Genomic DNA, 11,171 nt, shown 5'->3' with positions numbered 1-11,171 from the left:
CAACTGTTCTTGGAGGTTATAAATACCCTCCTAAGGCCATTTTTCCAGGGGGCTGATCATTGTGAGTACTTCAGAGCAATCCAGAGCAATCCAGAGCAGAGAGAGAGCAGAGGTGCTGATCTTACGGCCAATCCTTGATAATCAGGCTTTGACTTGATTTCAAGAAGAACGACTATCTTACATCGATAAGATATCGTTTCAATTTCTCACTTCGATAAACGAAGTCAGAATCATAAACCCCTCACGGTTCAATCAGAATCTGTGATTTGGTGGTCCACGAGTCAAAGCGCTCCCGGCACAGGCAAAGATCCCACGAAAGCAGTGATCCAAACAACGATCCTGCGTTTATTTTCTCAAGAGTTGTAATTTTCTTTTTGTTGTGTAAAAGAGTCTTATAAAAAGGCTGTTTTCTTTGAATTTATTGTAATCGACCGAAGATATAATGAATTCGACAACAAATTCGACTTTTGGCGAAAACAACTTGGAGCCGATCGACACGCGCGAGATGATTGTTGGGCACATGTTGATTGACGTGCATGAGCTGATTGATGCCCGCGTGTTGATTTGCGCGCGGGTGTTGACCGACGCGCACGTGTTGATTGACGCAAGCGAGCTGATTGGCACGCGCGTGTTGATTGACGCGCATAAATTGTTTGTCGAGCGCGTGGGCCATTCGGTTCTCTGTTTCGCTTTATGCGCTTATCGACGTTAGATAATCCTCATAGACTCAGATAGCGACGTTCATCGTCTTCTCTCTGTCTCGAGCTGTGTGCGGACACCTATAAGCATTTTTATATGCCTACAACGCATCGTACTAGGTACACAGTGCATCTAGACACAACTAAAATGTACAAGGACCTAAAAAGATACTTGGAAATTACAGAGTATGTAGCTAAGTGTTTCACCTGCCAGCAAGTGAAGGCAAAACATCGGAGACCAACAGGAACCCTACAACCTTTACCCATTCTAGAGTAAAGTAGTCAGATATTTCTATGGACTTCATTGTAGGATTACCAAGATCGAAGAAGGAGAATGATTCAATTTGGGTAATAATGGATCGGTTGACGAAGTCAACATATTTCATACCAGTAAAGATGACTTACAAGGCGAAGACTTACATGAGGATATTCATCCAGGAGAAAATGAGATTACATGGAGTTCTAGAGACGATTGTATCAGACCGAGGCTTAGTTTTTACTTCGCACTTTTGGAGGAGCTTCCAAAATTCTTCTGATAGCCAGTTGTCATATTCTTGTGGTTTTTACCCGCAGACAGATGGACAAATGGAGAGAGTCAACGAAAGGTTGGAGAATATGTTGCGGGCTTGTGTTATAGATTTCCAAGGCAGTTGGGAGGATCACATCCCATTGATTGAATTTGCTTATAACAATAATTACCAAGTGACAATTGGTATGACACCATATGAGGTGTTGTACGGGAGGCCTTGTAGATCGCATAGATGCTAGGCAGAACCAGAGGACAACCTATTGTTTGGATCGGAATTAGTGAGACAAACTATAGAAAAAGTAGTAATAATCCAGGAGCACATTTTGCAGCGCAGAGTCATCAGAAGAGTTATGTAGATCAGAAACGACGACCATTGGAGTTCTAGGTTGAGGACTATGTATTGTTGAAAATATCACCAATGAAGGGAGTTCAATGATTTGGTAGACGGGGAAAGCTTTCCCTAAGGTATATTCGTCCATTCAGGAGAGTGGAGCGCTTTGGAGCTGTTTCATATCGGCTAGATCTTCCTGCATCGATGTCGAGTATACACGATGTCTTCCATGTTTCGATACTTAAGAAGCATCTATGTGACGAGGAGCAGCAGCGAGTGTTAAACATGCTAGAGGTTGAGATTCTTGATGATATAACTATTATTGTAATTCCTGTGTGTATTCTTGCCAAGGAGGACGCTAGAGGTTGAGATTCTTGATGATATAACTATTATTGTAATTCCTGTGTGTATTCTTGCCAAGGAGGACAAGAGACTTAGAAACAAAGTGATATATAACTATTATTGTAATTCCTGTGTGTATTCTTGCCAAGGAGGACAAGAGACTTAGAAACAAAGTGATATATTTAGTTAAAGTTCAATGAAATTGGAAAGGAGCTGGGGAAGTTTCTTGGGGTACGATGAGGATATGCATCACGATGATTTGCACCTATTTACTTGCACCTATTTGAGCAAGTAAATTGTTTGGATATGATTTGTCTATGTTTATGATTATCTATATGCTCATACCTATACGTAACGCTAGAATGGTGGTATTAGCATTTAGCTCCTAATTATTCGGAACATATGATATATATATATATGGGTTCCTTGTTTGGATTTTTCACCTGACATACTTTTTCCGCTTAGTTAATTAGGGGTTAAGTGAGAATATTTGCATTCTAGATAGTTAAGTATAGATATCGATGAGGATCCTTGGGAGCACAAAGATGTTATGCATCGCGACTACCCATACCTGTTTGAACAGGTAAGTTGATTGATTTTGATTGGTGTTCATAATTACTCATATGGTCATATTTATATTTAACGCTAGAATGGGGGTGTTAACACTTAACTTCTAATCATTCGGAACACCTGATATATATATGTGAGGTTCCTTGTTTGGATTTTTTGTCCGACGTACTAGTTCCGTTTAGTTAGGGGTTAAGTGGGAATATTCGCATTTTAGATTGTTATGTGTAGATATTATAATGTTTTATATTTAAAAATTTATGGTAATGTATTATTAATCTCTAAAATACGTTGGTGAAATTTCGGGGACGAAATTTTTTTAAGGGGGGAAGAATGTAAACCCCAAAAATTTGAATATTTTATAATAAATAATAATAAATATGTTACATTATGAAAACAATTAAATTTATTAATGTTTGAGTTTGCTAAGAATTGATTTGAGATTAATTTAATGTATATATGTCAATATAGAAGTGATATCATGCACACATGCACGAGCCTGAATCTAGGAAAAAAGACCAGTTAAAGGTATATGTATTTTACACACATAAGTATTTATAATATGAGAAAACATAAAAGATAAAACTTGTAGGGATCTTCATGATATTTCCAACAAATCTTATATCACCTTATTCCGAGGTCGGACGTGAAAGTTATGATCAAAATACCAAATGTTGTTTTCCTAGTCAGACTAGGTTTCCTAGTTCGGGTCAAACATGTTTGTTTCGGGTTTGTTTCTATAAATACCTATATTTTTTATAAAAATTCTTCACTTTAATCATATCTATGAACCCTAGCAGCCATCCTCTCCCCTTAAAAACCCTAGATATTTTTCTTATAAATTTTGAGAGCTTTGTGAAGCATAATTCTGACACGAGGGCAAGATCTTCGACGTGTGATAAGGGAGAACGGGTTGTTTGTGCCCATGGATTGCTTGCTGTTTATTTTAGAGGCTTAGAATGACGTTTGAGGCAAGATTATCCTCATCCAAACCCATCCTCATAGTTAAATAACTAGTTTAGATGTTTAATATGTGTTTTCATGTTTAATTCTTAACTTGTGATGTTAAGAATCGGATTTTTTTTATTTAAAAAATGGTGAAACTTAAACTAATACTAGATTAGTAATCTTTTTTTGCTATTTATGATAGTATCATGATCATGATCATTAGAGTTATTCATAATTTCGTTTATATATGAGAAAATTAAGAGATGTACTAAATATATATTTTCTGCAGAAAATTACAGTACTTAATAATATTTAACTGAGATTTTGAGATAGCAAACAAACTCTAAATTTAACCAAACTAGTTCCAAATGAAAGTTATATGTATCTAGTTTCTAAAATAGAAAACAATTCTTAAAAATAGTTTGTATTGGGAAAGATATATATTTTTTACTAACAACATATCCTGCAGAAAAACTGCTGTATATGTATAATATTTAACTGGAGATTTAGGATAACAAATGAGCTCTAAACTAAACCAAACTTATGTAAATTGAAAGATGTGTGAATCTAGTTTTCAAAACAGAAAACCTTTTTAAAAAAATAGTTTTCCTAGAGAAAGATATGCTAGTTTTACTAACAGAAGTCCCGTCTGTTTGCTGCTCATTTTGTGGAGCTGTGTTACGCCGTTTTGAGATGCGTTCACGGAGTTTTGAGCTACTTGATATTACACGTATAGTCATGAATATTTTATATTATGTATTTGAGAATACCAATGGGATTATGATGAGTTTTGATTTGATCATATTTTAATTATATATCGTTTATACATATGTTGGATGTCGTTGATGAGCACAACTTAGTACTATATAGAATAGTGTGTCGACATACTAGATATACACAATTTATATATAAGGTGAATATCGTTGATGAGATTAGTTCAGTACTACATGAGGTAGTGCGTCGATATTTCACATGTATAGGCAATTGAGTCGAATATTTAGGAGGCTTGATCTAGCTCGTGAGCCGTATTTCTAGGATGCTTATTTGATAGTCCATCCCACACTCATGTTACGTACTGAGATCACGATGAGACTAATGAGCTGTGTACACAGTTTAGGATACCTACATGGTAGTCCATTGCATTGAGATAATTACTTGATAGCCTATGTATGACAGATGTCGGTTATGAATACGACCTATCACTGAACTATATGACTGAGATACGTTACTTTTGAAAGTATACAAAATTATGTGTTGGTATTTTATTCTATCTTCCCAGTGATAGTGGAAGATATTATAAATATTATGTGTTGATGTCTTAATTCTTTTACTAGTTTCTTTACTTCTTAGTTGGGATCAATGATTAGAGATTCACAACTAGAGACATATGGTATATATATGAGGGTTTTATTGTTTGGATTTTTTCGCTCGACGTACCAGTCTCGTGTTGAGAATTTTCAATTGTTGGTTTCATTAGATTGTTTTTTCTTAGTTCGGTATTAATGTTTAGATATCTACAATTTGAGACTTATGGTAAATACATGAGGGTTTCCTTATTTGGATTATTTCGCTCAACGTACTACGTCTCGTGTTGTAGGTTTCTAAATGTTAATCCCACTTAGATACGGGAAAAATGAATCTAGGTAGACTATGCTTAATATATAGAACCTTCACTCCATCTAGCAACCCTTCTCCTGGGGGCGGATAGAGGTAATCTTGCTGTAGCGCTCTGATGCTCTTGTTGTTATTCTTTTTCTTTTAAATTACTTTTCAGGTAGTTCGAAGTTTCGGAGAGCCGTAGGGTAATTGAGTTATGACATAGTCGTCGTCACGTATTTTTACTTGTAGAGACTTCACTGTAGTTTTAAGTTTTATCTAGATATTAGAGTTTCATTTTCATATTGTAAAGGCAATGTACCTTAGTACGATTTTTAGTTGATTCATGTTGAGATATTTTTATTATTCAGATATCAGATATATTATAGTTGAGACATGATTCTTTTTATTTATGATATATCTCTTTTATATCATGTCTATTATATTTATTCCCTTTATTTTGCCTATTTTGTATATGCACTTCTATTTGGTTCTACTAGAGGATATTGTTGTGATTGGTGAAACATGTTTATGCACTACAGATTCCACTTCTATTTATGAGATATCTCTTCTATTTGCTTAATGAACTACATATTCCACTTCAATCTCCTCCAATTTTATAGTGTGATAATATAGGTGCTATCTATCTGACTGCCAACCTAATTTTTCACTCTCACACTAAACATATCGAGGTGGATTTTCACTTTGTTCGAGATCAAGTGGCAAAGGGCTGGTTAAATGTTCATTTTATATCGACAAATGATCAACTTGTAGATATTATGACAAAGCCTCTGCCGACTAAATGTTTCGATGCTATTCGTGACAAGCTGTGTGTTCACCCTGTGAACCCTCACCTTAAGGGAGCGTGATAGAGTTTGTTGTTAACAAACTCTTGTTATGCTCTGCTCTGCACAACTGTATTCAATTGATAAATCTATTTGGTTATGCATGCTTATCCATAACAAGATTTGTGATGATAAGATTAGATATCTTATGTATCTAATCTATTTGGTTATGCATGCTTATCCATAACAAGATTTGTGATGATAAGATTAGATATCTTATGTATCTTCTCATGTATATCTCCTGTAACTACTCATAACAAGATTTGTGATGATAAGATTAGATATCTTATGTATCTTCTCATGTATATCTCCTGTAACTACACATCTATACCTTATATACTCTACAACACTATATATATCAATGATCACTCATGATTGAGGTGAGTTAGCCTTTTTACAGAACTCTGCTCTTAGCTTCTTCAGAGAAAAAGAGAGAATTTATTCTAGGGTTTGTGTGAAGAGCTGATTTGTTATTCAATCCATATACCCTCGTCAAACTCTTTCTCATCACACTTAGCGTCTTTGGATTGTTTTAGTGAGGAGAGTTGCCCTTAGATTCAACACCATCACTACTTCTTCATTGAGCTTTGCTTCTATTCTTTTGAAGAACGGTTTGCTTAAAAAAGGGCTAAAATATTTTTTAATTTGAGTTTAAACTATTTTTTGATTAGTTTGTTTTTTCTTTTTCTATGGCATACTCAAGCCCGTGATAATTAAGGGTTGTGACTAACTAGGGGTAGGCGTTACTCTACTGTGAAGAGTTAGGTTAGACGATTGGTTTTGAGTAGATCCTAGGATGCGATCTTTGTAAGCCTATTAAATTGGGATGTGATTTAGGTGAATTCTGATAATAGTGAAGAAGCCCCTTCGTGAGAAGGAAGAGTAAATATCCGAAACACTATAAAATTTTGTGTGTTCTCTGGTATATTTTTTGCTATTATTTTGATATTATTTTCGCTGTAATTTCATATTTGTGTGAAAAACGGTAACAAATTTATTCAGGCGCCACCACCCCCCTTCCCCCCCTCTCCCCTCCCCCCAAAAAATCTCAGTTCAAACATAATCTACATTCACTAGTTTTCATAGGTTAATAATCATAAGATCTCTTTTCAACATATGTATTAGCATCATGTGGAAGGACGTGATGGGTACTAATGGGAAGATAACTATATTTGGATTTCGAAAGATCTACAGTGTGAATAACAAAGTTTAGAAGAAAAAAAGGTCATGCTTGTTTTTTACACACAGATGAGGGGTACTATAATCCCCAGACTATAGTCTTGGGATTATCACTAGCCGAAATAGGACTATCAACGACAGATTTTTAGCGACCGACAAATCCATCGCTATATCTTGGAATATAGCGACAGAATAGTCCATCCCTATAATTCCGTCGTTAAAAAATTTTTTAACGATAGATTTATTATTATTAGCAATAGAAAATTTTGTCACCTACCGACAAAAATTTGAGTTTTAGCAACGGAATTTCCGTCGCTAAAGAATAAGAAAATAAAAAAATTTAGCGCGGGCTTGCCCAAAAAATTTAGGCAACCCGCGCTCGAGATCTTCTTTTTCCCCTCTCTTTTTCCCAAAATCAGCCGCCATCTCTCGTTCTCTCATTCCATCTATCATTCTATCACACTCTCTCTCCATCTCTAATATGGCGGCGTCGCCCCCCCTCCCCCCCCTCACTCTCCATCTCTCTCTGTGGGCCAGCCAATAGGCGACGCCGGCCGAACGCACGGCGCCAGTCGCCAGTCGTCAATCTTCTACCGCCCGACTACCTCGCATGCTCCCGCGGGCCCTCATCTCTCATCTCTCTCTCAAGGCTATAGCATAGACTCCCTTCCATATCTCTCTTGGTCTCTCTCCCCCTTACATCTGCTCTTTCTCTCTGCCTCTCTCTCGGTCAGGCGAATGCCAGGCGGCCACGCGACTTAATGGCGGTGCGCGGTTGGTCCTATCGACAGAGAAGTAGAGAGAAAGAGAGATGTAGGGTGAGAGAGAAAGAGAGTTTTTTTAATTTATTATATTGATTAATTTCATGTTTTTAATTATAATCAGAGTTTAATTTTTGCAAAATAAATAAATTGTGAAAAAAACCCAAAACCTAATAAAATATTACAAAACAAAAAGTTTCCATCTTGATAAAATTATAACATAAAAAATTAAAATCTAGTTAGGGTTAGAATTAGGGTTAGGGTTAGGGTTTGAGTTTAGTGAGGGTGAGGGTGATGGTTAGGGTTAGGGTTTGGGGGAGGGTGAGGGTTAGGGTTAGTGTTAGGGCGAGGGAGAGGGCGAGGGGGGGTGGTTATGGCAAGGGTGAGGGTTAGTGTTAGGTGAGGGTTATGGTGAGAGTTAAGGTTAGGGTGAAGGTTAGGGTTAGGGCGAGGGAGAGGACGAGGGAAGGGGTTATGGCCAGGGCGAGGGTTAAGGTTAGGTGAGGGTTAGGGTTAGGGTGAGGGTGAGGGTGAGGATGAGGGTTAGCGTAACTATTATATCGTTACTTATATAGGTGATGGTTACAGTAAGAGTTACGGTAAAAGTTAGCATAACTATTACGTCACTAATTACATAGAAACTGTACACACACATATTTTCGAGCCGTAGAATTCCTCGTCAAATAAATACTATATATAATCTTTTTATTTACTTGTCACATACGTGTACGGGATGGTTAGCAGATACGAGACCTTCGTGTTCGGTCCGACAACCTTTTCGTACGCGTATGTGACAGGGGGCTTATATATAAATAATTATTGGATCTATCCAATGTAGATGGGTTAGGTATGTAAGCGTGTCTTGTATATGTATTTACGTGTGTTCTTGTGTATTTTTATTTTATCAGAGTTTCGATAGTGCTTACTTGTTGTTCTCCATGTACAAATATAGGAGGGATATGCAGGAGTATATCCTTCCCACTATAGTGTACTCGGAGAACAACGGGTAGGTGCTGCCAAAATTTTGACGAAATGAAAGTATACTTGAACACACGTAAATACATATACACACCACGTTTACATACCTAATGGGATATAAGCCTTCATTCATGAAGCCATGTCTGACGAAAAGTACATGTTAGCTACTCACGCTAAATAGTGCTTTTATGTCAAAGACATAATAAAAAATGATGAATGTGTTATCCTTAAGAATCTGCCTAGAGCTTACATTTATGAAGCCGTGTCTGATGAAGATCATGAGGATGAGGTTATCTTGGCCGACGAAACAGTTGCTGAGTTTTCTTTGAGACAAAATAATAATCTGGCCGATGAAATTGCACTAGCGCGCCTTGATGTACCTGTGATTATATGTGAGCCAAGACGTAAAGGTAAAAAACCAGTCTGTAGCAGAATCAATAAAACTATAAGGACAGTCCTTTCGTCGGCACGCACACGATTGCAGGCTATCCATACACAATCATAGAGTAGAGCCTCAACATCATCATAATAATGTAATATTAGGTTATGAATTAAAAAGAACATTCATTGTATTATAGTATTTCCTTAATATTATATGTTTGACTGGTTATCATGTATTAGTGTGTGTCATGTATTATAGTATTGCCTTTATATTATCTATTTGATTGGACATCATGTACATGCGATTCTGTTATCATGTGCTATTTTATTAAATATTTGTATTATATGCTTTTGTGGATATTCAGTATATTTTCAAAGTATAGATGACAAAGGGATTACGTAAGAAAGCACTTAAGAAACTTTTTGGTAGACATTCTAGAGGTGACGCATAGGCCTCTACGTCATGTATTTTTATTTATTTGTTATATCTGTACATTTTTATAAACTATTAATGTGAGCCTAATACTACATTTAACATTTCCTACACAGGTCACGGAGATGCTACACATGACTTGCCGCCACAGGACTGTTGGGTCGAGAAATTAGTGTTTGATTGATTTCTTGCTTTAAGAATGGATCCGATCACTTAGTACGAATCCCTTATAATCACTCACTCTCTCTCGATTACAGATGAAAAAAGATTAATTCAGCTTCTCCTTGTTTAACGTGGGCTCTTGGTACCGAAAGGATGCTTTCCTTAATGCTTGAGTCGAGATTACCTCCCGTTGATGATCAGAACAAGATCACAAAAGCTTCTGACGGTAGCTTAGATCATGAGAATACAAACACAAATCTCTCTTCATGTGATCGCCAAAAATCTTCCCCCAAAATGTCTGCCCCTAATAGTTGCTCGAGGCTATTTATAGGGTTCATAGCATGTAACTGACGTGCTTGAATTGTGGGTAGAAGGCGTAACTGCCTCCTTCAATTCAGCCCATGTTGGTTAATGGGGCATAACATACTCCTGAAGTTTAGTTCAACGTGGCTGACTAAGTCTTCAAACCGCTATAACTGGATCTCCTGTGGAAAACGAGCCTCGCTGTATGACGAGGTTCATCTGATTGAACGAGCCTTAATATGCAACGAGGTTCATCTTAGATGGTCAACTTTGCAGTATAGCGGACTGTCTTCACTAACGTCGTCTGACGAGCTTCGTATTCACCAACGAACTTCATCTTAAATAGATGAGTCTAACTATGTAGCGAGCCTCATCTCCACTAACGAGCTTTAAGTATAATGATAAGATTCGAACCTCGTATCCAATGACAAGCTACAAACTTTATATCCAATGACCAGCTTCGAACCTCATAATATCCAACGACAAACTCCGAACCTCATCCCTAATAGGTATCCTCGCTGGGCAGCGAGGTTCATGCCTATGACGACCCTCATCATATTTTGAAGTTCAGTATTTTTTAACACCTACAAAACCCCCCCTTCAAAGTTTTTAGATTTGAATTGGACAGTATGGAGTCTGAAACACTTTGAATCCTATTTGGACGCACTTAGCCTCATTATCCGTAGTTCAATGCTTTTGTAAGCTTCGTTACGAGGTTCGGCGGTTGGCTGACCCTTGTCTTTTCATGTGAGTATTGTCAGACCCGCGCCCATATGACACCTTTCAGCCTTATCAGCAGTAACAGTTATGCACCTTTTCTAGGCCCAATAGGTGGTTGCCAGTTGGTGCCTCGAGATCTCCTCCCTAGATCTCACCCGCAAATCTTTGTTGGGAAGGGGATTCGTCCAACAATCTCAACCGAAGATCTCAACTCTTAATTTGGTTTCTCCAAACTATATATATATGACATCATCATACGAAGAGCCCTTTCTTCTTCTGATCGCTTATGTTGTCAAAATCCTTCATCTCCCAAATTTTGAGTTTTTCTTCTTTGAGAGCTTCCCAACCCAATTTATTAAATGGCCCCTAAAACCACTGTGAACAAAGGCAAGGGAAAG

Source organism: Asparagus officinalis, chromosome 9 (genome assembly GCF_001876935.1).
Source record: "Asparagus officinalis chromosome 9, Aspof.V1, whole genome shotgun sequence".
In the NCBI taxonomy this organism is placed as follows: Eukaryota; Viridiplantae; Streptophyta; class Magnoliopsida; order Asparagales; family Asparagaceae; genus Asparagus; species Asparagus officinalis.
Note: the sequence above shows the minus strand (reverse complement) of the source record.